Source organism: Saccopteryx leptura, chromosome 1, assembly GCF_036850995.1.
Source record: "Saccopteryx leptura isolate mSacLep1 chromosome 1, mSacLep1_pri_phased_curated, whole genome shotgun sequence".
Taxonomy (NCBI): Eukaryota; Metazoa; Chordata; class Mammalia; order Chiroptera; family Emballonuridae; genus Saccopteryx; species Saccopteryx leptura.
The window spans coordinates 146,582,978-146,609,639 of NC_089503.1; positions in this window are offsets into that span (position 1 = coordinate 146,582,978).

Genomic DNA, 26,662 nt, shown 5'->3' on the forward strand with positions numbered 1-26,662 from the left:
GTGCATAAATGTCTACAAGGGTTGTATCCTCTTGTTGGATTGATTTCCAAAAGGTTTCTTTTTACATTATGAATTTAATTGCAAAATACATACACCTCCATTACAGAGAGGACTCCTTGTTTTCGGGGCTAGCTTCAGTACAAGACCCTGAAGAATATGTGTTTGCGGCTTTGTGATCTTCTAGTGTTTATTTACATTGTTTAATAAGTTAGTTTCCTGAAAATAAACATATTATTTTAAATTATAATATAAGAATTGAAAAAATAAGATTAGCATGTCTAGAAAGGGTGCATTTATTTATTTGTAGTTTATCAAAGAGTTTGTCTGTGAAGAGAAATCTTTCTGCTTAGAAATTATGGGACTCTCTATTATGATTGTAAGGGTGCAGCTGACTATAGGACACACTGAAAAAGGATGCTAATAGACCATGAGAAAGCCCTGCTATAATTGTAATTTATTGTGTGTTTAAAATGTATATAGTGACCAACACACACACACACACATATACACACACACATACACACACACTTTATTACCTGATGCCCAGGTTTAAACCAAGACTGAATTACCACCTCTCTGCTCTACATATGCAAACACACCGGAACCTTGATAACCACCCTCAGGGGCATCTCTTTACCTGACTCCATGATCTGACATCAGTCAGGCAAGGAGTGATGGGTTTTTGGTTGCAGTGAGTGTAAATATAGGCCTGAATGCAGAAGACATTCTGGATATCTCCTACTGGAGGCATGTGTGGGAAAATTGCCTTTGCTGAGAAGCTTTGGTTGGCTAGCCTTCCAGACCAGGACAAACTGGGAAAGGTCCTGAACTCAAAATTTACAGATAGGTAAACACAAATAGTGAGTCATCACCCGTAATACAAGATATGCAAATAAATTACAAAATGGTAAAATGCCATTTTGCTCTATAAAATTAGTAAGTTACACAAAAATGATGGGCCTGATGGTAGGAACTCGGTCGTTTGCTGCCTGTGGACGCTGTCAAGTGATAGGAACCTCCTAGCAAACAGTTTGGCTATACAGAGCTTGAATCTTAAATGCCCATTCTCTTTGATTCTTTCATTCTAAGATTCTATCCTAAGGAAATAACCAAAATATAGTTATGAAAATATTGTTGCAGTGATTTTTTTTTTTTTTTTAAATTTCTGAAGCTGGAAACGGGGAGAGACAGACAGACTCCCGCATGCGGCGAACCGGGATCTACCCGGCACGCCCACCAGAGGCGATGCTCTGCCCACCAGGGGGCGATGCTCTGCCCCTCCGGGGCATCGCTTTGCCGCGACCAGAGCCATTCTAGCACCTGGGGCAGAGGCCAAGGAGCCATCCCCAGTGCCCGGGCCATCTTTGCTCCAATGGAGCCTTGGCTGTGGGAGGGGAAGAGAGAGACAGAGAGGAAGGAAGGGGTGGGGGGTGGAGAAGCAAATGGGCACTTCTCCTATGTGCCCTGGCCGGGAATCGAACCCAGGTCCCCCGCACGCCAGGCAGACGCTCTACCGCTGAGCCAACCTGCCAGGGCCTGATTTTTTTTTAAAGGAGCAAAAATTGAAAACCTTCTGAATGCCCAAGAGTTAAATATATTACAATATATCCTTACAATGTCATATTTTGTAATCATTAAAAATTATTAAAGTTATAACTTGAAACAATATTAAGATTAATGGTAAATAAAAAGTCCAGATAGAAAATTATGCATAGTATTTTTAATTATTTAATATACTATACATGTAAGTAGCATGACTAGATGGAAATACACTAAGAGGTTAAGTGGTTATTTCTGGGAGGTGAAATTATGAATAGTTTTTATTTTCTTATTTATATTATACTTTTCTGTGTATTCCAAGTCTTTCACAATGAGGAATTTCCAGACTGCTCAGCTGAGACATCTAAGGAGCACAATTACTACACACCCAACAGTTTATATCTGAAGCATAATTGTTGGAACAGAAACCAAGAATTTAAAATAAGCATGATAAATATATTGAGGGAGGAAGGGAACTTATTAGTAACATTAAGCATGAAAAAGAAAGTTTTAAAATTTTAATGGAAACATTAAGTATGAAGAATGTAATAGATAAAATAAAGAACACTGAGATGGACTAACTAGCAGAATGGGTGCAGCTGAAGATGGATTGAGTTTGAAGACCATTTTGAGGAAGTCTTTCAAAACCATCCTGAAAAGGACAAAATTCTGGCTCATGAAATCAGTTAGTTGGTTGCAATCTGCACTAAGAGAACAGAATGGATGGGATGGGAGGGAATGGGATGGGATGGGATGGGATAGAATTGAAAATATGACTGCATGGCACATAATAGAATGGTTTATGAAACTTTTACTTCAGTTTTAATATATTTTTTATATATCATATATGTGTGTACTGAGTTATTATGTAAAATGAATCTCTTAATGTGGGTCACAATAAAAAATGTTTGGGCCTGACCTGTGGTACCCAGTGGATAAAGCATTGACCTGAAATGCTGAGGTTACTGGTTGAAAACCCTCAACTTGCCTGGTCAAGGCACATACAAGAAGCAACTACTACGAGTTGATGCTTCTTGCTCCCCACCTCCACATTTCTCTCTCCTCTCTCTAAAAATCAATTTTAAAAAACCTTTAAAAATGTTTGAAAGCTACTATTTTAAAATAAAATATTTACATCACACTTTTGCTATTATTTTCTAACTTCTCTGCAGCTTTGCTCAATAAAGATTATCTTTCTCACCTGACCAGGCGGTGGTGCAGTAGGTAGAGTGTCAGACTGGGACATGGAGGACCCAGGTTCGAAACCCTGAGGTTGCCAGCTTGAGCACAGGCTCATCTGGTTTAAGCAAGGCTCATCAGCTTGAGCCTAAGGCTGCTGGCTTGAGCAAAGGGTCACTCACTCTGCTGTAGCCCCCTGGAGAAAGCAATTAATGAACAACTAAGGAGCTGCAACAAAGAATTGATGCTTCTCATCCCTCTCCTTCCTGTCTGTCTGTCCTTCTCTCTGTCTCTGCCACAAAAAAAAAATCTTTTTCTTTTAACTCATCTCAGTTTACAAACATGTTCCAACCCCTTGAAGCTAAAAATAAAAACAAGCAAATATGTTCCCCTCTCCTGTGCCATGCAAACTAGTGCCCTTTCTCCCCTTCCTTTCACTACCTAATTTTTCAAAAGTCTGGTTTGTCCTCATTGCTGCCATGTCATCTGAGGTTTACAGACCGCATTATTCCTTATGTTTTGATACGTAGGGTCTGAGGAACACAGCTCCTCAGCGCAAGCGGGTCCATATCTTCTTTCCTGACCCTGCTTGTGAGGCTTCGGACACTTAACCTGCGGGGGAGTCAGGCTGGCGCTGCTGCCTAACTTGGTTGAGGTATCAGATTCTGCTTCCCAGTTCCTCCTCTGGGTCAACCAAAACTTCTCATCCCATGACAGGTTAGCACTTTTGCTTTTTTTTTCCTGGGCCCTATGCCCTAAATGAGGCAAGTTCTGCCTTATGGGCTTTGTCAAATTGCTCTAACCTTGTTAATGAACTCTCAACCATCTCGGAAGTTGTTCTGAAAATCCTGCTCTCACTCTTGAGTAACTGTTCTCTGGTCTGTGCAGTTTATCTGAAATTCATTCTTTAGTGGCCTATTGATTCATGGGAAGGTCACTTATTTTTTCTGATAAACATCTGGGCCTAATGTTACACAAGGCCGAGAAAAGTGAGGACCATTATCTAGGAGCTAAGGTTCTTAATGGTTCCAACAAAAACACCAGCCATTATCAGATAAAATTTTGTGAACAAAGATAATTTTAAAGACATATTGCAGGCCCTGGCCGGTTGGCTCAAGTGGTAGAGCGTTGGCCTGGCGTGCAGAAGTCCCGGGTTCGATTCCCGGCCAGGGCACACAGGAGAGGTGCCCATCTGCTTTTCCACCCCTCCCCCTCTCCTTCCTCTCTGTCTCTCTCTTCCCCTCCCGCAGCCAAGGCTCCATTGGAGCAAAAGATGGCCCAGACGCTGGGAATGGCTCCATGGCCTCTGCCCCAGGCACTAGAGTGGCTCTGGTCGCAACAGAGCGACGCCCCGGATGGGCAGAGCATCGCCCCCTGGTGGGCGTGCCGGGTGGATCTTGGTCGGGCGCATGCGAGAGTCTGTCTGACTGCCTCCCCATTTCCAGCTTCAGAAAAATACAAAAAAAAAAAAAAATACAAAAAAAAAAAAGACATATTGCCCAATACTATATAACAAATTATCCCCAAACTTAGTGGCTCAAACCAACCATTTTATTATACTCACAACCCGTCAGTCAGGAGTTCACAAGGGTCATAGAGGGATTGATATATCTCTCTACCATGATACCTGGGGACTCAACTCAGAGGGTATGAAGGAAACAGGAATTATCTGAAGGTGTCTTTATATATAGCTCTCACCACTTATGCTGTCACCTGGTTTGTTGGCTAGCACCCTGGCATGTGACTTTGCAGGTGTCCTGAGCTTCCTCACAGCATGGCTGACAAGTCTCCCAAGAGAAGCTACATTACCTTTTATGACCTAGTCTAGGACATCACAAATGTCAAGTCCATTTGTAATGACAAGCCACCCAGATTCAAGGAGAGGAAACTGTATTATTTTATCAGGTCTGCCATAACAAAGCACCACAGACTAGGTAGCTTAAACAACAGAAATTTATTATCTCACTGTTCTGGAAGCTAGTAGTCCAAAAATCAAGGTGTTGACAGGTGGGTACCTTCTGAGTGCTGTGAGAGAAGGACCTGTTCCAGGCCTCTCTCCTTGGCTTATAAATGGCTTCTACCTATGTCATTCACATCACCATCCTTTCTTGCATGTCTAAATTTCTCCTATTTATAAGGACACCGTCATATGAGATTAGGGTCTATCCTAATGACTTTATTTTAACTTGATTACCACTGTGGCAACCCCATCTCCAAATAAGGTTACAGTCTGAGGTACTGAGGGTTAGGATCTCAACAAATGAATTTTGAGGGAAACACAACTTAGTCCATAAAAGGAATATAGTTCCCAATCTCAATGGGAAGTGTGTCAAAGTCCCCATGTAAAAAGTGCGTGGGGGAGATAGCGTTACTGCCATCTTTGGAAAATGTTATCTACCACATCATAATATTAAAAAGTTTAATGAGAATTATGATAGTTTTTATTATTCATTTCATATAAATCAGCTCACAATATAATAAAACATATAATTTGGGAAGTAAACTGCTTTTATATGTTTTATATTTTTATAGGGGTCAGAGAGCTCAAATACCAACTGTGTGGTTCCAAACAAGACAGTTGGGAGCTCTGTGGCTGACTCTTTCCCTGAGCAACAAAAGGCTGAGCTTCAAAACTGAGTGCTTCCTCAAAAACAGCCAGACCATTACCATTTCCAATCCCCGGACTTGCTCCACTTTCAGGTTCTTTACTGATTTGCTTATTTGTAGTAGACACTCACTGTTAGTGCCTGTAGTTCAGCCTTGACCAATCTTGTCTTCACTCAGAGGAATTCATGCCGGTTAATTTTATTTTACTTGCAAAATAAATTTAAACATGTATTATTATTAGATTTTAGAAAAGACACATATTAATAAGTACCTGCTATAACAATAAAGTATACCATGTCTCATTTATTGCCATCATTGTTACCACTTGGGATGACACTAATAGTGCAAAATAAACTTGACCCATAGATGGGGTTCCATCCAAACACAGACTGCTATTTTTTTTTTTTCTGTAATGGCAACTGTTGAATAAAGATTACACCTAAGCCAGTCTCAAAGATCTAAACATTTCCTTAAAAAGTGGGGTAAGGGAGATTCCAAGATGGCAACAGAGTAGGCAGACGTTCCAACTGCCACCTTCCAGGAAAAAAATTGGATTAAAACTTAATTTAAGAACAATCATCTTGAAAAACCAACTTTGGACTAAAGAAAGGAGACTCTATAACAGGGGTCCCCAAACTACGGCCCGCGGGCCACATGCAGCCCCCTGAGGCCATTTATCCAGCCCCCGCTGCACTTCTGGAAAGGGCACCTCTTTCATTGGTGGTCAGTGAGAGGAGCATAGTTCCCATTGAAATACTGGTCAGTTTGTTGATTTAAATTTACTTGTTCTTTATTTTAAATATTGTATTTGTTCCTGTTTTGTTTTTTTACTTTAAAATAAGAAATGTGCAGTGTGCATAGGGATTTGTTCATAGTTTTTTTCATAGTACGACCCTCCAACGGTCTGAGGGACAGTGAACTGGCCCCCTGTGTAAAAAGTTTGGGGACCCCTGCTCTATAACAAAGGATCATAGAAGGAGCCACACTGAGAAGGGTGGAGACATGGAAAGGGCTGCTCCGCTCCCAGGAGCAGGGGCGGCTGAAGGTCCGAAGGGACTCTCACTGTGGGGAGGGTCACTCTGAGAGATGTGGATGATTAGCCCCAGTTCCGGAGCCCCATCCTACAGCCCCAGAGCCTAGAAGAGGCACCATTTGGGGGTTCATTTGGGGGTGAAAAGAGAAGGGTTTCTGTCTGAGAGAAAGAGAATGAGCTTTCAGAGACGCAGACTCCGTCCTAAAGGGCCGTACAGAAAATCTCATTCACAGCCACTTACCTGGAACTCCAGTGGAGGAAGAGCTGAGAGGACTGGAGTTGCATAAGGAGAGTGTAAAGTTGGAGGCCCAGGGAGAGACACTGGAGGACAGCCACCAGAGCCCCTGTGCTGAGTCATTCTCCAGTACTGCAGTCGCCATCTTTCTTGGGTGGAGCATCACCTGTGAGTGACATCAGCCGGGGGAAAAGCAAAAGCTCCACTCTTGAGAGTCTCTCCTGCCCCAGTCATGGTTACAGGTCATTCTGAGAGGCCAGGAAGGAGGGGGCACATCATTGGCTCAGTTTTCTGGTGTAGAAACCATAGTGTTCCCCACACGCTCCCAACTCTAGGACTGGTACTTCTACCTCACAGAAGACTCAGTAGAAACTGTCCAGAGAGCAGGCAGACCATACATGTGGGGCTCAGAGGACACACCTACTGAACTCCTGAGGCCACACACTACTGAGGTCTGTGAAAAAAGTCTGGACAGACTGACACCTGGGGTAGAGGAGCAGAGCCACACTCACCACCCTTCCTAATCCCTGAATTGCTACAGGTGCTAGACTCTAGCAGAGGTTTTTACAGTGGCTGAGCCCAACAAGCAGCCAGCAGACAGAGGCTGCAGGAGGCAGTACTCAGGGAAATTTGGCCTTTAAAGCAGACTTTCCCCCAGGCCCAGTGTGGGTAAAAGCCAGCCTAGGCATGTAGCTTGGTATTTCCATGTACACCTGGGCCCAGCAGAGGCAGTCACAAACTCTGGATTGCTTGTAGCTCTGAGAAGGTTGCTGAGGGTCAGTCACGGGCAGTGTCTCCCACCGGTCTGCACTGAGTTCCTGCCAAGGAGACCCAGGGCAGGCATATCCAGAGGCCAGCTGCAGAAAGCATTAGTTCAGGACCTAACAATTCTTGCTACAGTGGTATCCTAAAGAAAGGCTCCTCACACCAAGCCCAGCTGAGGTGAGTTCCACAATCTGTGATCAGCACTGGCACAGTGGCTCATGTGCATTGGCTAGAGTGGAGCTTCAGAGTCAGCTGGCCTGGGTGCTGAATATCCTGCCCTGCTGAGCTATAATCCACAGGAGGAAGGATGAGAGGCTTGGAGTATGTACATTTAATGTGTGGGTCCCTGTGAATCTATTGTTGAATCTGGTTGAGGGGCTTAGCCATGTTGAGGGGGGCACAGTCAGCCCCAGGAGAAGACTCTCTCAGTCTTCCTCCCTGAGAACAGGGTCTTATCAGCTGAAAGAACTTCTGCAGAGGGGACTGTTGGCCACACTTGGGCTGAGCCTGCTGCTCACCTTGTTGAGTAGAAATAAAATTTGAGTATCCAGCAGTGGCTGAGAGATTAAGCTCTGGAGTAGGGGCCACATTCCCCGTACTAAACTCCTGACCAAGAGACCCTCGATGTAGGGGGTCCCACTAATGCTGTATTCACAACCTCAGCTGCCCTAAATTACTAAGTGTGCAACCTGGAAAGGGGTTGGTTGGGTGAGGCCACTCTAAGCCCACACTACAGTCTTACCACAGAAAACTCTGTAGGAGGATCAGGCAGTTCCAAGAGAAACAGGAGCAGCTGAAAAGTAGAGACAAATCTTACAGAGCTTGAGGCTTTTACAGAGCCGCTGTCATCTCCCATCCAAGTACTAACCAGGCCCATCCCTGCTTAGCTTCCAAGATCAGACAAGATCAGGCGCATTCAGGGTGGTATGGCGTAGACAGCTGTTGTCATCTCTAAGCAGGAGGAAGCTGATTCTTATACACAGGCTGGCCCCTCCCACAGTACCCAGACACAGAAAACGCAGACACAAACAGAGAAAACTGCAGTAGCTGAGGATAGGTAGACCACAGCAGGTTAAAAACAACAGCTAATGCCATTGCAAGAATATCTAGAGCCAACACTACTGGTAGAGAGTAGCAGATATCACCCACTCTAGACTCAGCTACCTACACAAGCAGCACACCCAAAGGTGGACTCTAGCAAGCACCAGACACTGTGGAGAATAAATATATCTGACAGGACAGACATTGTAAACTGTGTAATACACATGATCAAGGTTGACCCTTAGAACCAACCAGCCTGAAGATATAACCATACCCACAAAAGGACCAACTGCATTTAATACTCATGTAATATAAGAGGGAAAATATTTCACCCTCAAGAAGCATTCCTAGAACAAGGGAAACAGGTGGCCTGGAGGTCAGTACCACCAAACCCATCTTCTTCATAAAGACCCACAAAAATTTAAAAGTCAGATAGCACTATCTAATGCACAGACAAAATGGGCAGACAGAATGCAACCCAAATGAAATGAGAAATTCCCAGAAAAAGAACTGAATAAGATAGAAATAATGAAACTACCAGATGCGGAGTTTAAAATACTGATTTTTAGGATGCTCAAGGATCTTAGAGTAACAATGGAGGGACATAATGAGCACCTAAAGAAAGAGATACCAAGCATCAAAGAGGATATTGAAATTAGAACCAACCAGAAAGGCCAAATTCAATATCAGAAATGAAGACTGCACTAGAAGGAATCAATAGAAGGCTGAATGAAGCAGAGGATCGAATCAGCTATTTAGAGGACAAGATAAACAAAAGCACAGAAGCAGAGTATCAAAAAGAAAAAAGGCTCAAAAAAATGAGGAATCTCAAAGAGAGCTCTGTGACAACATGAAAAGAAACAACATCCACATCATAGGGATTTCTGAAATGGAAGAGAACGAACAAGGGATAGAGAACCGTGTGATGAAATCATAGCTAAAAAATTCCTTAAACTGATGAAAGGAAAAGTCACACAAGTTCAAGAAGCACAGAGACTCCCATTAAAGAGGAACCCAAGGAGGCCTACACCCAGACACATGATAATTAAAGTGCCAAAGTTAAGAGACAAAGAAAGAATACTAAAAGCTTCAAGAGAAAAGCAGGTAATTATCTACAGAGGGGCCCCCATAAGGATGACATCTGACTTCTCAACAGAAATACTTGAGGCCAGAAGAGATTGGCAAGAAATATTCAAAGTGATTCAAAACAAGAACCTACAACCAAGACTACTTTATCCAGCAAGGCTATCATTTAAAGTTGAAGGAGAAATTAAAAGCTGCCCAGACAAAAAAAAAATAAATAAATAAATAAATAAATAAAAACTCCTCAAGGAATTCATTACAACCAAACCAGTACTGCAAGAAATGTTAAGGGGCCTGCTGTAAAAAGAGCAAAAGGAAAAAAATATTGAGCAAAAGAGGATTGTAGATTTAAAGAATAAAATGGCAATAAATAAGTATATGTCAATAATAGCCTTAAATGTAAATGGATTAAATTCTCTAATCAAAAACATAGGGTAGCTACATAGATAAGAAAACAGGACCTATACATATGTTGTCTACAAGAGACCCACCTCAGAAAAAAAGATACACATAGACTGAAAGTGAAGGGATGGAAAAAAGTATTTCATGCAAATGGAAATGAAAAAAAGCTGGGGCAGCAATTCTTATATCTGACAAAATAGACTTTAAAACAAAGGCTATAGTAAGGGATAAAGAAGATCACTACATAATGATAAAAAGAGCAATCTAACAGGAGGATATAACCATTGTAAATATTTATGTGCCTAATATAGGAGCACCTAAATATATAAAACAAATTATGATGGACATAAAGGGTGAGATCAACAGCAATACTATAATAGTAGGGGATTTTAATAACACACTAACATCAGTGGATAAGTCCTCCAGACAGAAAATTAACAAAGAAACAGAGGCCTTAAATGACACACTAGATCAACTGGATTTAACAGATATCTTCAGAACCTTTTACTCAAAAGCAACAGAATATACATTCTTTTCAAGTGCTCATGGTACATTCTCTAGGATAGACCACTTGTTAGGATACAAAACAAGTCACAATAAATTTTAGAAGATTAACATTATATCAAGCATCTTCTCTGATCACAATGGCATGAAACTAGAAATCAGCTACCATAGAAAAACTGAAAGACATTTAAACACTTGGAGGCTAAATAGCATGTTATTAAATAACAAATGGGTTAACAAGGAGATCAAGGAAGAAATAAAATTTTTCTTGAAACAAATGAAAACGAACATAGAACAACTCAAAATTCATGGGACACAGCAAAAGCAGTCCTGAGAGGCAAGTTCATAGCATTACAGGCATACCTTAAGAAACAAGAATAAGCTCAAATAAACAACTGAAACTTGCATATAAAAAGACTACAAAAAACAACAACAAATAAAGCCTAGAGGAATTAGAAGGAAGGAAATAATAAAGATCAGAACAGAAATAAATGACATAGAGGCTAAAAAAAAAATACGAAAGATCAATGAAACCAATAGCTAGTTCCTTGAAAAGGTAAACAAGATTGAGAAACCCTTAACCAGGCTCAACAAGAAAAATAGAGTGAGTACTCAAATAAATAAAATTGGAAATGAAAAAGGAGAACAACTGATATCACAGAAATACAAAGGATTGTAGGAAAATACTATGAAAATCTATATGCCAAAAAAATTGGACAACTTAGGTGAAATGGATAAATACCTAGAAACATACAATCTTCCAAGATTCAATCTGGAAGAATCAGAAAACCTAAACAGACTGATTACAACAAATAAAATTGAAACAATTATCAAAAAACTTCCAACAAACAAAAACCCTGAATCACTTGGCTTCACAGGCAAATTTTACTAAATATTCAAGGAAGAACTAATACCTATTCTTCTCAAGTTATTTTTAAAAATTCAAGATGAGGGAAGACTTCCAAGCTTCTTTTAAGAGGCAAGCATTATCCTCATTCCAAAACCAGGTAAAGGCACTATGAAGAAATAAAACTACAGACCAATATACCAGATGAACATAGATGGTAAAATTTTCAACAAAATATTAGCAAACCAGATCCAGCAATAAATTAGAAAATCATACATTATGATGAAGTGGGATTAATTCCAGGAAGGCAAGGCTGGTACAATATTCCAAATCAATCAATGTAATTCATCACATAAACAAAAGAAATTATAAAAATCACATGATTATATCAATAGATGCAGAAAAAGCATTTGATAAATTTCATCATCAATTTATGATTAAAATTCTCAGCAAAGTGAGAATACAGGGAACATAACATAATAAAGGCCATCTATGACAATCTGATAGCCAATGTCATACTCAGTGGACAAAACTTAAAACAAACCTCCTTGTGATCAGGAACAAGGCACTGTTTCACCACTTTTTTTCAACATAATTCTGGAAGTCCAAGCCACAGCAATCAGAATAGAAGAACTAAAAGGCATCCAAATTGGAAAAGAAAAAGTAAAACTATCATTATTTGCTGATGACATGATACTGTGCATAGAAAACCGTAAAGTCTCAAAGAACTATTAGACCTGATAAATGAATTTGGCAAGGTGGCAGGATATAAAATTAATATTTAGAAATCAGAGGCATTTTTATACACCAGCAATAATCTATCTGAAATAGAAATTAAGGAAACAATCCCCTTCACAATTGCAACAAAAAGAATAAGGTACCTAGGAGTAAATTTAACCAAGAAGGTAAAAGACTTGTACTCAGAAAATTATATGACATTCAAAAAAAAATCAAGGAAGATACAAACAAGTGGAAGCATATACCGTGTTCATGGATAGGAAGAATAAACATCATTAAAATGTATATATTACCCAAAGCAATCTATAAATTCAATGAAATTCCTATTAAAATGGCATACTTTAAAGATATAGAACAAATATTTCAAAAATTTATATGGAACCAAAAAAAGAAAAACATGAATAGCCTCAGCAATCTTGAAAATGAAGAATAAAGTGGGATGTATCACACTTCCTGTTATCAAGATATACTACTAGGCCATACTAATAAAAACAGCTTGGTACTGGCATAAGAACAGGCATACAGCTCAATGGAACAGAACAGAGAACCCAGAAATAAACCCACGCTTTTATGGCCAATTGATATTTGATAAAGGAGGTAAGAGCATACACTGGAGTAAAGACAGTCTCTTTAATAAATGGTGTTGGGAAAATTGGACAGGTACATGCAAAACAATGAAACTAGACCACCAACTTACACCATTCACAAAAATAAACTCAAAATGGATAAAAGACTTAAATGTAAGTTGTAAAACCATAAACATCTTCGAAGAAAGCATAGGCAGTAAACTCTCCAATATCTCTCGTAGCAATATTTTTGCTGATTTATCTCCACAGGCAAGTGAAATAAAGGACAAAATAAACAAATGGGACTACATCAAACTAAAAAGTTTTGCACAGCAAAAAACACCATGAACAAAGTGTTGAATAAAAAGACATCGCACACAATGGGAGAACATATTTGTCAATACATCTGATAAGAGGTTAATAACCAGAATTTGTAAAGAATTTCTAAAACTGAACACCAGGAAGGTAAACAATCCAATTTTAAAATGGGCAAAAGAACTGAATAGACACTTCTCCAAAGAGGACATACAGATGGCCAGTAGGCATATGAAAAAAAGTTCAAAGTCATTAATCATCAGAGAAATGCAAATTAAAACCACAATGAGATACCACCTCACACCTATCAGAATGGTACTCATTAACAAATCAACACACAGTAAGTGCTGGCAAGGGTGTGGAGAAAAGGGAACCCTCCTGCACTGCTGGTGGAAATGCAGACTTGTGCAGCCACTGCGGAAAACAGTATAGCATTTCCTCAAGAAATTAAAAATGGAACTGCCTTTTGACCCAGTTATCCCATTTTTAGGAATATATCCTAAGAACACCAAATCACTGATTCAAAAAAAGATATGCACCCCTATGTTTATTGCAGCATTGTTTACAATAGCCAAGATCTAGAAACAGCCCAAGTGTCCATCAGTGGATGAGTGGATTTAAAAAAGCAGTGGTACATATACAGAATGAAATACTACACAGCCGTGAAAAAGAAGGAAATCTTACGTTTTGCAATGGCATGGATGGACCTGGAGATTATTATGCTAAGTGAAATAAGCCAGGCAAAGAAAGTCAAATATCATATGATCTCACTTATATATGGAATCTAATGAACAAGTGAACTGAGGAACAGAATAGAGGCAGAGGCGGGGTCACAGGGACGAGAGGGACAGCAGTCAGAGGGAAGGGGGATGAGGAGATGGGATTAGAGAAGGTGAAGTTATTAATAAGATTTTATATGTTGTACATAACACATAGATACAGATAACAGGACAGCACATTCCAAAGGGAAAGAGGGAGGGCATTAGGGGGAGGGGGCAATGAGGAGGTAATAGGAACAAGGGGGTGGGGGTGAGGGACTTATATTGAGTGGGACACTTGAATTCATGTTAATACAATAAATTTAAATTAAAAAAGAAAACGAGTAGAGATCTAGTTACTCCGCACACAACAGGGATAACCTCCGAATTGCCTTTTCAGTACGGCTCACTCTTTTTTTTTTTTTTTTTAATAAATTTTTATTAATGATAATGGGATGACATTAATAAATCAGGGTACATATATTCAAAGAAAACATGTCTAGGTTATTTTGTCATTAAATTATGTTGCATACCCCTCGCCCAAAGTCAGATTGTCCTCCGCCTCCCTCTATCTAATTCTCTGTGCCCCTCCCCCTCCCCCTAACTCTCTCCGTCCCTCCCTCCCATGTCCTCCCTCCCCCCACCCCTGGTAACCACCACACTCTCCATGTCTCTTAGTCTCATTTTTATGTTCCACCAATGTATGGAATCATGTAGTTCTTGGTTTTTTCTGATTTACTTATTTCACTCCGTATAATGTTATCAAGATCCCACCATTTTGCTGTAAATGATCTGATGTCATCATTTCTTATGGCTGAGTAGTATTCCATAGTGTATATGTGCCACATCTTCTTTATCCAGTCTTCTATTGAAGGGCTTTTTGGTTGTTTCCATGTCTTGGCCACTGTGAACAGTGCTGCAATGAACATGGGGCTACATGTGTCTTCACGTATCAATGTTTCTGAGGTTTTGGGGTATATACCCAGTAGAGGGATTGCTGGGTCATAAGGTAGTTCTATTTGCACTTTTTGAGGAACCACCATACTTTCCTCCATAATGGTTGTACTACTTTACAGTCCCACCAACAGTGGATGAGAGTTCCCTTTTCTCCGCAGCCTCTCCAACATTTGCTATTACCCGACTTGTTGATAATAGCTAATCTAACAGGGGTGAGGTGGTATCTCATTGTAGTTTTGATTTGCATTTCTCTAATAACTAATGAAGCTGAGCATCTCTTCATATATCTGTTGGCCATTTGTATTTCTTCCTGGGAGAAGTGTCTGTTCATGTCCTCTTCCCATTTTTTTATTGGATTGTTTGTTTGTTTGTTGTTGAGTTTTATGAGTTCTTTGTAAATTTTGGATATTAGGCCCTTATCTGAGCTGTTGTTTGAAAATATCATTTCCCATTTAGTTGGCTGTCTGTTTATTTTGATATCAGTTTCTCTTGCTGAGCAAAAACTTTTTATTCTGATGTAGTCCCATTCATTTATCTTTGCCTTCACTTCTCTTGCCATTGGAGTCAAGTTCATAAAATGTTCTTTAAAACCCAGGTCCATGATTTTAGTACCTATGTCTTCTTCTATGTACTTTATTGTTTCAGGTCTTATATTTAGGTTTTTGATCCATTTTGAATTAATTTTAGTACACGGGGACAGGCTGTAGTCGAGTTTCATTCTTTTGCATGTGGCTTTCCAGTTTTCCCAACACCATTTGTTGAAGAGGCTTTCTTTTCTCCATTGTGTGTTGTTGGCCCCTTTATCAAAGATTATTTGACCATATATATGTGGTTTTATTTCTGGGCTTTCTATTCTGTTCCATTGGTCTGAGTGTCTATTTTTCTGCCAATACCATGCTGTTTTGATTATCGTGGCCCTATAATATAGTTTAAAGTCAGGTATTGTAATGCCCCCAGCTTCATTCTTTTTCCTTAGGATTGTTTTGGCTATTCGGGGTTTTTTATAGTTCCATATAAATCTGATGATTTTTTGTTCCATTTCTTTAAAAAATCTCATAGGAATTTTGATGGGAATTGCATTAAATTTATATATTGCTTTGGGTAATATGGCCATTTTAATTATATTTATTCTTCCTATCCAAGAACAAGGAATATTTTTCCATCTCATTGTGTCTTTTTCTATTTCTCTTAATAATGCCTTGTAGTTTTCTTTATATAGGTCCTTTACATTCTTTGTTATGTTTATTCCTAGGTATTTTATTTTTTTTGTTGCAATCGTGAAGGGGATTATTTTTTTGAGTTCGTTTTCTAATATTTCATTGTTGGTATATAGAAAGGCTATGGACTTTTGTATGTTAATTTTGTATCCTGCGACCTTACTGTATTGGTTTATTGTTTCTAATAATCTTTTTGTGTAGTCCTTCGGGTTTTCGATGTATAGGATCATATCATCAGCAAAAAGTGATACCTTTACTTCTTCTTTTCCGATATGGATGCCTTTTATTTCTTTGTCTTGTTTGATTGCTCTGGCCAGAACTTCTAGCACCACGTTAAATAAGAGTGGAGAGAGTGGACAACCCTGTCTTGTTCCTGATTTAAGGTAGAAAGTCCTCAGTTTTATGCCGTTTAATATGATGTTGGCTGATGGTTTATCATATATGGCCTTTATCATGTTGAGATATTTTCCTTCTATACCCATTTTGTTGAGAGTCTTAAACATAAAATTGTGTTGTATTTTATCAAAAGCCTTTTCTGCATCTATTGATAAGATCATGTGGTTTTTGTTCTTTGTTTTGTAGATATGGTGTATTACGTTAACCATTTTGCATATGTTGAACCATCCTTGAGATTCTGGGATGAATCCCACTTGATCATGATGTATTATTTTTTTAATATTTTGTTGTATTCGGTTTGCCAGTATTTTGTTTAGTATTTTAGCATCTGTATTCATTAGAGATATTGGTCTGTAGTTTTCTTTCTTTGTGCCATCCTTGCCAGGTTTTAGTATGAGGGTTATGTTGGCCTCATAAAATGTGTTTGGAAGTATTGCTTCTTCTTCAATTTTTTGGAAGACTTTGAGTAGAATAGGAACCAAGTCTTCTTTGAATGTTTGATAGAATTCACTAGTATAACCATCTGGGCCTGGACTTTTATTTTTGGGGAGGTTTTTTGTTTGTTTGTTTGTTTTTTTGTTTTTGTTTTTGTTTTTTTTTTCCATTTTTCTGAAGCTGGAAACGGGGAGAGACAGTCAGACAGACTCCCGCATGCGCCCGACCGGGATCCACCCAGCACGCCCACCATGGGGCGACGCTCTGCCCACCAGGAGGCGATGCTCTGCCCATCCTGGGCGTCGCCATATTGCGACCAGAGCCACTCTAGCGCCTGGGGCAGAGGCCACAGAGCCATCCCCAGCGCCCGGGCCATCTTTGCTCCAATGGAGCCCTGGCTGCGGGAGGGGAAGAGAGAGACAGAGAGGAAAGTGCGGCGGAGGGGTGGAGAAGCAAATGGGCGCTTCTCCTGTGTGCCCTGGCCGGGAATCGAACCCGGGTCCTCCGCACGCTAGGCCGACGCTCTACCGCTGAGCCAACCGGCCAGGGCTTTTGGGGAGGTTTTTAATAGTTTTTTCTATTTCCTCCCTGCTGATTGGTCTGTTTAGGCTTTCCGCTTCTTCATGACTCAGTCTAGGAAGGTTGTATTGTTCTAGGAATTTATCCATTTCTTCTAGATTGTTGTATTTGGTGGCATATAATTTTTCATAGTACTCTACAATAATTCTTTGTATATCTATGATGTCTGTGGTGATCTCTCCTCTTTCATTTTGGATTTTATTTATTTGAGTCCTGTGTCTTTTTTCCTTGGTGAGTCTTGCCAAGGGTTTGTCAATTTTGTTGATCTTTTCAAAGAACCAGCTCCTTGTTTTATTGATTTTTTTCTATAGTTTTTCTATATTTCTCTATTTCTCTATAGTTTCTCTATAGTTCTCTATTTCATTTATTTCTGCTCTGATTTTTATTATCTCCTTTCTTCGGCTGGTTTTGGGTTGTCTTTGTTCTTCTTTTTCTAGTTCCTTAAGGTGTGAAGTTAAGTGGTTTACTTCGGCTCTCTCTTGTTTGTTCATATAGGCCTGAAGTGATATGAACTTTCCTCTTATTACTGCTTTTGCTGCATCCCAGAGATTCTGATATGTCGTATTTTCATTTTCATTTGTCTGTATATATCTTTTGATCTCTGCGCTTATTTCTTCTTTGACCCATTCATTTTTTAGAAGTATGTTGTTTAATTTCCACATTTTTGTGGGTTTTTCCCCCTCTTTTTTGCAGTTGAATTCTAGTTTCAAGGCTTTATGATCAGAAAATATGCTTGGTACAATTTCAATTTTTCTAAATTTGCTGATATTGTCTTTGTGGCCCAACATATGGTCAATTCTTGAGAATGTTCCATGTACACTAGAGAAAAATGTATACTCTGTTGCTTTGGGATGAAGTGTCCTGTAGATGTCTATCATATCCAGGTGTTCTAGTATTTCGTTTAAGGCCACTATATCTTTGTTGATTCTCTGTTTGGATGACCGATCTAGAGCCGTCAGCGGTGTATTGAGGTCTCCAAGTATGATTGTATTTTTGTTAGTTTTTGTTTTAAGGTCAATAAGTAGCTGTCTTATATATTTTGGTGCTCCTTGGTTTGGTGCATATATATTAAGGATTGTTATGTCTTCTTGATTCAGTGTCCCCTTAATCATTATGAAATGACCATTTTTGTCTCTGAGTACTTTTTCTGTCTTGTAGTCAGCATTATCAGATATGAGTATTGCTACACCTGCTTTTTTTTGGGTGTTGTTTGCTTGCAGTATTGTTTTCCAGCCTTTCACTTTGAATTTGTTTTTATCCTTGTTGCTTAGATGTGTTTCTTGTAGGCAGCATATAGTTGGATTTTCTTTTTTAATCCATTCTGCTACTCTGTGTCTTTTTATTGGTAAGTTTAATCCATTTACATTTAGTGTAATTATTGACACTTGTGGGTTCCCTACTGCCATTTTATAAATTGCTTTCTGTTAGTTTTGTATCTTGTTTGATTCTTCTCTTTTGTTTTTCTATCATTTGTTTTTGTTTGTTTGTGTTCCATACTTCTTTCCTCAGTTGCTACCTTTTTTAAGTCAAGTGTTTTTGTGGTGGTTTTTTCAAGGGTGGTTACCATTAAGTAATGAAAAGGGTACCTACCATATTCATTGTAGTACCTATCTTATGAGTATTTCTGCACTTCATCGTCCTTTGCTACTGTTAATCTCCATCCTCTCCCCCCTTTTTTTCCTTTGTTGTCACAGTTTAAGTTTGGTTTTATTGTGTTCTTGGTGGAGCTGTTACTTGTGGTGTTGTTTTCTTTTGTTCTTTGAATCTGGTTGGAAAACCCCCTTTAGTATTTCCTGGAGTGGGGGCTTTCTGCTGATAAATTCTCTCATCTTTTCTGTATTTGTGAATGTTTTTATATCTCCTTCGTACTTGAAGGATAGCTTTGATGGGTATAGTATTCTTGGCTGAAAGTTCCTCTCTTTCAGGGCTTTAAATATTGGGGTCCACTCTCTTCTAGCTTGTAGAGTTTCTGCTGAGAAATCTGATGATAATCTAATAGGCCTTCCTTTATATATTGTACTCTTCTTTTCCCTGGCTGCCTTGAGAATTTTTTCTTTGACATTGGTTTGTGTCATCTTTATTATGATGTGCCTTGGAGTGGGTTTGTTGGGGTTAAGAAAACTTGGTGTTCTGTTTGCTTCTTGAATTTGAGGCTTTATTTCTTTCCACAGGCTTGGGAAGTTCTCGTCTATTATTTGTTTGAGTATATTCTCCATTCCATTTTCTTTCTCTTCTCCCTCTGATATACCTATTATTCTTATGTTATTCTTTCTGATGGAGTCAGACAATTCCTGTAGGGCTTTCTTGTTTTTTATTATTTTTGAGTCTCTTTCTTCTTCTCTCTGTTGTGCCTCAAGTTGTTTGTCTTCTATTTCACTAATCCTATCTTCTATCTGGGCTGTTCTATTAGCTAAGCTTGTTACCTCGTTTTTCAGCTCGTGAATTGAGTTTTTCATTTCTGTTTGATTTGTTTTTATACTTTCAATTTCCTTGGTAATATATTCTTTGTGTTCATTGAGTTGTTTTCTGATCTCCCTAAATTGCCTTTCTGTGTTTTCTTGTATATCTCTGAGTATTTTTAAGATTTCTATTTTAAATTCTCTGTCATTTAGCTCCAAGGCTTCCAATATGTTAAGTCTTTTCTCCATAGATTTTTCCACATCTATTTGTGTTACCTCTCTTTCTTTTGTATCCATAATATTTGATTTCCTCTTTCTTATTGGCATCTGAGGGTGGTCTTGTTGATAGCACTAATTAGAATTAATAAAGAGTAAAAAGAGAAAAAAAAAAAAAAACAAAGGGTAAAACACCCCACAAAAAAAAACAGTAATAATTTATTATTTCCCCCTTTTTTCTTTCTTCTCTTTCCCTCCTCTCCCCTCCTCAGGGAAATATCGTGATGACCTGTGAATTATATTATGCTAAATGGAACAAAAACTGCCTATAATGGAGGGCCTGATTTGGGGTGAAGAGTTCAAGGGGCAAAAAAAAGGGAGTAGGGACCTACTAAATGCAAAAAAAAAAAAAAGGAAGAAAATCTTAGACAAGCATAAGATGATTTGCTTGTAAGTGATGGTCGACTAAGAGATATAATGAGAGGGATAAGAGGGAACCAGAAAAAAGGAGAAAAAAAAAAAGAATAATAAAGAAAAAAATAATAAGTAAAAATCTGTTGTATTAAGTGGAGCAAAGACTAAATACAATGGAGACCTTGGGTTGGGAGGAATGCTAGTGAGTTAAAAAGCAACGTAAAAAGTACCCAAAATGCCACAAAAATAAACAAACAAACAAAAAAATAAAAACAAAAGCGAAAGCGAAAAAGAAAAATAAAACCAAAAAAAATAACCTTGAGTCCCAAATTAACTAATTTGTTCGTGATTGAGGATTAAATGGGAGGAAAAGTAAAACGAGAAAAGAAAAAATGAATAGAAAGGAAAAAATAAGAAAAAGAGAAAAACGAAGGAAAAAAAAAAGGAAGAGAAAAAAACAAAATAAAGCAAAACAAAAAAAAACAAAAGAGGAGAGAGTGAGAGTTAAGTGTTTTGGAGTATAACCTTAAAGGAGGGTGAGGATGAAGATAAGAAATAAAATGTAACACTCATGGGTAGTGTAGTTCAAGAAAAGGAAAGCATAACATGGGCAGAGAATAGAAGGACCGAGGTGGAGGAAATAGAAATAATAATAATAAAGGCAATAAGATAGAAGAAACAAACAACAGCAAAAATTAGTGGAACAAGTTGTGAAGTCTGTGGATTTTTCTTGATTTTGAGAGGTTAACTTCTTCCTTTTTCTTTTCTCTCCCTCTTCCTGGTCGGTGACTCTGTACCCCAGGCTCTGCCCCTGTGTCACACTTAGGTAGGGATTTGCAGTTGATGGGATTCTATGGCAATGTCATATAATTGGCTTTAGTCTTGCTGGTAGTCAAGGCTTGTTGGCGTTTGCAGGGTCCAACGATGAGAGAGTTTGCTTTCCTGGAGTCTCTCTCCTAGTCCCCCCTTCCTGAATTAGCAGCCTGATGATCCAGCTATAAGGCTGCTACTGCTTCTGTCTGGGGAGTAAGAGGCTCAAAGAGCTAGGAAATCCCCACTCTATCCCCACTCAGCACAAGGCTTTGGGAAAGGCTCTGGCAGTCAGAGCCTCCAGTGTAATCAGGCGGGGGTGGGAGTCAATTGTTGTCAAGGTGACTGTTCAGCGCCTAGCATTCAGTTGGACCACTCAACCCAGGCTTTCCACATTTTGTAGCCTGTTTTGGCTGGGAAGAAGAGGCACTAGTCTCTGCTTGCGACTAGTGTAGTAAAGATCTTATTATCTGCCAAGTCCCTCTTGTTAGCATTTATCCCTGAATATGGAGGCTCTATCAATCAGAAGTTGCCCCCGCCCCTTTAGCGAGAGGTACTAAGAAATATCACGCCTCTTGTCTTGGATCGCTGAACTGAGAGAGATCTTATCAATTAGAGCCCGTGGGTGCGCAGATTTCATGGGTTAAGCTAATTTCAGTGATTGGGTCCGCAGCTGTGCTCCCGAAGGTATTTCAGGCTGCCTGCGTGCCCCTCCCCCAACGCTTGATTGTTAGCTTGAATGGCTGTGTGAGGTGCCCTGCCCGCGGAGAGAATCTTCCAAGTAGGGAAGACTGCCCTGGCGGCTGGGGCGCACCGTGCGCAGGATAATGGGGCACCCTGGGTGTGCAGGCCAGTAGGGCGCACCGGGCGCAGGATAATGGGGCACCCTGGGTGTGCAGGCCAGTAGGGCGCACCGGGCGCAGGATAATGGGGCACCCTGGGTGTGCGGGCCAGTAGGGCACACGCACGAATGGGGTGCTCCAGGCACCGGTGGCTGGGGACTCTCACTCGCAGTGCGCGGGCCGCTGGGAACGTTAGCGGTGCTCGCTCTGCAACCGGACCGGGTGCGCGCCGGCGGCTGCCCGCTGCTCCCGGGTATGGGCCGACTCACCACAGGCGCGCTCCCTCCGCAGCTTGAATGAACGTTCCTGCGGTAGTTAGCTTCCTCCACACCCTCGTCTCTCAGATTCAAGTGATAACAGTCCTTTCGCTTTCAGTTTGTGTGGAACTCCGGAATGCTCCGAGGATAAATTTTTCTGTTTCTAGTTGATAAATTTGTTGTGATTTTGGGGAGATCTGTCGGACGCGCTGCTCACGGTGCCATTTCCGTGACGTCACTCAGTACTGCTCACTCTTAACACGTGGCTTTGCCTGGCCTCTTTTCTCCTGGTCTGCCTGTTCTTTTCTGCTCACCTGGGAAGCACATATCACAGGGCCTGCCCAGACCTACCAAATTACAGTATCTGGTGGTGGGGCTCAGAAATGTGTTGGAAGTTCCTCAATTAATTAGGTTGATCCACTAGGTTTGCCAATCATAAGGTTGTGTAATCAAATTCAAGTTCGTTAAGTGTGAAAGCCCACCTGTAAGCTAGAGCCCAGAGCGCCTGCGCAGTAGCTCTGCCAAAAAGGACATGACCCAGAAGTGGGAGTGCGTGTTGTAAACAATATAACCTTCTGCCTTCTCTATAGTTTACTTCAGCAGAAGAGGGGTCAGCACGCATGAATTCTTCTGCACGGTATAAAACTGGCCTTGGGAAATAAAGTGCATAGCAGCTTCTGTAACTTTCTCTCCCCCATGTCAGTTCCTTGTGCATTCTTTCCCCTCCACCCTGCCTTACCTCCCAAGGGACCCCTAGACCCTGACAAGTGGTGCAGCAAACAGGTGTTCAAAATGAGGTGAGTGGTGTGGGAGACAGCTCTGCCCCCGTGGAGGCATAGGGGTGGAGTGGGGGGGCAGGATTTTGGCCCCCAAGCTCATTATGGTATCCAGTAGCGACATATCTGGTGAACTGGACATTGCCAGAGGACTGGGGCACAGTCTGTCCCTGGCTGGAGGGGTCGGGAGAACTTTGGAGCAATTGGAACGGATCACCCTGGCAGCCCACAGAGAAGGGACAGGCAAGGTGGCTTGGCTACAGCACTGGGAGGAGAGCTTGGAGCAGTGCCTGGGCAACGTGACTCTGCACCACCAAGGTCCGTCCTCCTCAGAGCGAGAATCTGCAGCTGTGAGACAGGACGGGGAGGGGAAGTGCCTCCCGAACGAATGCACAGGTGTGGAAGGGAGCCACTGTATGCAGAGGTGGGTTGAACGGAGGGCGTGCGCCCTGGTCCCTGACTTCTGAAGGGCCCCGCAAAACCCCAACTTTACACTTTTTTTAAATGAAACCAAGTTTGGTTTCATATGTGCAATTTTAACATTAGTAGTACCTAATCTTTTTATTTATTTAAAAATATGGTTAACATGTATTTTTATTTTTCCTGTCTCTCTCTTTTTTTTTTAAGGAGCCCAATATTTTCTTCTGTGCCTGGGAACTCAACCGACCTTAATTTGCCTCTGACTGTAGGGTATTCTTATTGAGAAGCAGTTGACAGAGATGTACGCTGCCTTGCTGGCCTGGGAGAGTATCACAGGGCCACCGCCAGTCACGGTGCAGACCACATCTGGTCGAAGGCTGGCTTTGTTCTTGGACCACACATCCCTAAAGTGGGGTAGCGCCGATTCCCACCTTGACCAAGTGGGGTACGTATCTGGAACAATGGGCCCTGTTCTCTTCTAGTCCTCTGACGCAGGAGCTCTACTTCTTGCTGGGACTGATACAGTTCCTAAACAGAGAAATGGGAGATAGAACTGGTCCTAGATAAAGTATAGGAGAGTCCATACCAAGAGGGGAAATCACCACTCCCCGTGGAAGCATGGTGCACGGATGGTCCCTGGAAGGGACAGCTGCCAACGTGGACGGCTATTGCCTTGCTGCCTCAAACAGGGACCTTTTGGTTTGAGATAGGTGCAGAACAATCCAGTCAATGGGCCGAGCTATGAGCAGTATGGCTGGTCCTGATGAAAGATACTGGGCATCTGCACATCTGTACATCTGCACAGACAGCTGGGCTGTGTACTGTGGCCTGACACTGTGATTGCCCTGTTGGGCCACTCAGGGTTGGCTTATTGCCCACTGCCCTCTGTAAGGGAAAAGATGTGACAGGACCCAAGGAAGGAGCCAGGATTTACCATGTTTCTGGGCATAGACCCTTGCAGGCCCCTGGTAATGATGCTACAGATGCCTTGGCAAGGGTCCAAGCGACTATGCAGACCCCAGAGCCAGCCGCAATCGTGGCGTGGTTGCTTAAGAAGTTGGGGTACATAGAGGCTCATACAATGGGCCTTGTTGCACAGTGTTGGGGACTAACTGTGTCCCAGGCAGAGGCCAAAGAGGCCGTGAGGCAGTGTCCATGGTGTGCACAGCAATATCCATGGAGGAGGCACCTGGCTACCACCCCAGGACAGATACCTAGGTGGGAGAAACCACTACAATCATGGCAGGTAGATTATACAGGCCCCATGCCAAAAGACTGGGGAGTCTGGTATGTCTTTACAGCAGTAGATACTGCCACTGGCTTGGGATAGGCCTACCCTGTAGCCAGGGCTGATTAGGAGCACACCATACAGACTTTAGAGGGTCTTTCAGCAGCCTACAGCCACCCACTAGCAGTTGCTAGTGACCAAGGGACCCCTTTCATTGGGCAAGCTACCCAGAAGTGGGCTAAAGACAATGACATCACTGGAGGTTGCATGTGCCATTTCACCCTCAAGCTGCCGCATGATTGAATGTTTCAATGGGCTGTTGGAGGAGAAGCTGAAAGCACTGGTGCCCTCAGGAAAGTGGTGGAAGTGGCAGCTTCCCATCTCGGTGTGGCTGCTGAACGAGCAGCCTCGCCAAACAGGAAAAAGCCCTCTGGATTAGATGCTGGAAGGGACAACTCGTCGCCTTAAGGTGACCTCTTCTGGATCCCCGGACCTGCATATACAGGTACAAGACGGAGCCCTAGTGCTATCAGCTCCATCCACGATTGCTCCAGGATGGGAGGAAAAATAGAGCTGGCCATGGAAACTAGAGGCAGAGGAGTCTCCATGGGTAGTGTTGCTGGAACCCGGAGGAGCAGGCCTAGAGAAAGGCTTGACCCTTGCACCCTGGCTTGTCAAATGGCCGGTGGAGGTGCGAGCAACTTTGCCTGCTACAGCTCCCTCCTTCCTTCGAGAGGTGCAGTTGCTGTAAGACTGTGGCCCGTGCCCCTGTACACTGCAGCACAGTGGTTCTTAGTGAAGGGCCCCCTTCCCTCAAATGCAGGTGTACAAGTTTGGTATCACTGACCGGGAGGCCCTTCGATATCTGCCACCATTCTCTCACAGGACGAGAGGATGGCTTGCATTCTCCCTGAATGACAGAACTTTCCTATGATGGTTTCACTTTCTGTGCTGTCATATCGTCCAGGTTGACTGCTGGCAACAGTCTCATGCCACAGGCCCACACTTTTGCACGGGTGCATCAGGTATCCCATTGCTGGACTTACCCCGAGCTGCCTGCAGAGACTGTAGAAAGGCTTCCCTGGCATATCGCCCCTGCCTCCCTCCAGAACTGGATTGAGTTGCACACCTGGAACACCCACCGCAGGAGTCCGGAGTGGAATGCGCATCATCGGACTATTGAAACACTTCTCCGGGACTCTCGCCACAATGAACCTCCCTTGCTGGGGAAAGCTGTGTATAACTGTTCGGGGTGGGTGGCAGGACTTCATATGGAGCTTTGCAGGTAGCCCCTGTTTGTATAGAGCAGCGCAGCGCCAGTGTGCCTGACCATACCACGGGCTGGCTGCCCACAGACTTGTGTGCCAGCCTGATGGTGTCTCCCACCATGAATCACTGGTGGGATCAGAGAGAGCATGTAGGTACGAAGCCTACAGATTTTCTGCCAGGAGATGGGTTGTGGGTCTGTGGCAGGTGTGGCTGGCCCTGCCTGCTGGCTCACTGGACTGGCCACTGTACTTGGGGCTGCCCATTTATCCATGGCAAGGTGGCACAGACATTGCCACAGAAGCCCCAGAATTGGGACGCCGTGTGTCACCACTGGCACAGGGAGAAGAGAGCTGCCTGGTGTTTTTATCCTCTGGCTCTCTTTGTACCAGGGGAAGGGGGTGGCAGTATTGATGTAGAATTGCAGGTTGAGGCATTGGCCCAACACATAACCCAAGCCTTGAATGTAACTCGTCACTCCTGAGTCTTCCCCCTGGTGAGACTACCCAGATGCAGACAGCAGTCTTGCAGAACTGCATGGCCTTAGGTTTGCTCACTGCAGCGCAGGGTGGTACTTGTGCCCGATGCATGTGGACTGCTGGGTGTATATCCCTGATAATCAGTAGCAGGTCTGAGAGGCTTTGCAGGAGATGGATGCTGAAGTGTCAGCCATCCAGGCCCTGTCAGAGGACCCTCTCTCCCACTGGTAAGAGAGCCTGGGAACATCCTGGAGATGGGCCTTGCTTATTTTAGCAGGCATAACCTAGGACTAGTAGTAGCCTGTTGTCCCCTCTACTGCTGTTGTGGCCTCTGGGCCCAAGGAAGTGCCCTAAGGGAA